The sequence below is a fragment of the Galeopterus variegatus genome, unplaced genomic scaffold, assembly GCF_000696425.1.
Source record: "Galeopterus variegatus unplaced genomic scaffold, G_variegatus-3.0.2 Scaffold390, whole genome shotgun sequence".
Lineage (NCBI taxonomy): Eukaryota > Metazoa > Chordata > Mammalia > Dermoptera > Cynocephalidae > Galeopterus > Galeopterus variegatus.
The window spans coordinates 37428-39546 of NW_007726501.1; positions in this window are offsets into that span (position 1 = coordinate 37428).

The window sequence follows — 2119 nt, forward strand, 5'->3', positions numbered from 1 at the left end:
ATTTGGCTGATTTCTTGTTCTATCACAAGCTGCAGGACATGGACCAATAACATCTGTGAGGCTTATCTTTAAAAATGGGATCTCAGTGCCGACTTCCTGGGGACATTGTAAAGATTAAATAAGATACATGTATAGGGTAGGAGCTCAATAAATGCAACATGATGTACATTTCAGAAGCTCAATTAAGATAAGTTCCTTTCATTCTGCCTCTTCCTTCTGGATGCAAAACTTCAAATTACTTGCCCTACCTTGAGAATGAGTTAATGTTGTTTCTGTTGTACTCATGAAAGGGTCTACTCTACCTCTTACTGGCACCCTCATTGTGGGCAAATCACCCGACCTTGCCAGTAAAATGGGAGTAATAGAGCTATCCTGAAGCCCTCAAAGGATTGCTGTGTAGAATAAATAAATCAATGTATGTTTTTCAACGGTAATGCCACAACACATATGTAATGCCAAAAAATCTCTCCATTAACAAGATGTCCTCTCAACAAATGTCCATTTTCTCTTGTAAAGTGTCAGAGATGTTTAGGCAACCCCCAAGGTTATTTAATTATTGGATAATACGCTGGTGACAAAAATTAATTACACAGGTACTGTGAAATACCCTGCGTTGTTAATGACACCCAACAATGCAGAGAACATGGTTGAGTCTGTGGAAAGGCAGGGTAATCGTGACGGCAGCAACAGCAGGAGCCACGAGGCTTCTTCCACACAGGTCTGTAATTAGCTTATGTCACCAAGGGGCCATAAACAGAAGCTCCTATACATCACATGGGCCGTGAGATAACAAGGTAAATAGAGGGCAGTTGTTTAATTTCTCTGGCGTAAGAGACAGAAGTGCATGGCAAATAGGTTAGAAAACTCACTTAATACCATCTCGATGCAGTATGGTCTTCCCTAAGGATGGGTGAGCTGAGAGCCTTGTTCACTGTGGCTGCGCCTCGCTGATGTGACCCAAAGGCCACGCATGGTCAGGGAGTCTCCCCAGTGCCTCTCCCAGTGCTGTGGAAGTGAGTGGCTTGGGAGAGGCACTGGAATTGGAAACACTGACTTTGGGCCCAACTCCATCATATCTTGTCTCTCAGAGGAATTTCAACGTCTAAGAGGATCCGGTTTAGCTCTTTTTGGGTTTAAAACAAAGCTTTAGGATGACAGTGAAGATTCACACAGGCAGTGATTATACAGAGACCAGAGGTCCATAGCTCACAGGAGACCTCCAAGCGTGGAACTGATTTTGCAGTTCTGGTCCTTGGGCACTGCTCATTCTCCTTAGCTTATCATGGTCTGCTTTTGCAGGGCTCAGGAGCGAGCAGGCCACCTCCATCCCTGATGGTGTTGGGGATACCCACTCAACATTAAAATCAGAGGACTAACAACACAAGTGGATAAACAAAGTATGGTATAGACATATGATGGAATATTATTCAGCCTTTAAAAGGAATGAAATACTGATACATGCTACAGCATGCACGAACCCTGGAAACCTCATGCTGAGTGAAATAAGCCAAACACCAATGGACAAATAGTGTATTTCACTTACGTGAGATCCCTAGACGAGGCGAACTCATAGAGACAAAAAGTTGAGGGCCGACCCCGTGGCTCACTTGGGAGAGTGTGGTGCTGGGAGCACAGCAGCGCTCCCGCCGCGGGTTTGGATCCTATATAGGGATGGCCGGTGCGCTCACTGGCTGAGCACGGTCACGAAAAAAAAATAAAAAAGTTGAATAGAGGTTGCCAGGGGCAGGGGCAGGGAGAAGAGGGGCGTGGGAGTTGTTGCTTTAATGGGTAAAGAATTTCAGCTTGGGATGAAAAAGTTCTGGAGATGAATGGTGGTGATGATTGCACAGTGCAGGGAATACACCAAATGCTACTGAGTTGTGCATTTAGAAATGGTTAAAATAGTCTGTTTTATGTTACATGTATTTTACTACTGCAACAAAAAAATGTAGGTCCAAAGTTAAAAAAAAAAACAAACATAAATGAAAAACCAGAGAAGCGTCGACATGTCATTAAGGAATCTGCTCTGATGAGCTTAATGCTCAGACATCTCACTGTTGTATAATGTTTCATGATAGTTCACTTTATATCTTTTTTCCAAAATGTGACATTTGTCACA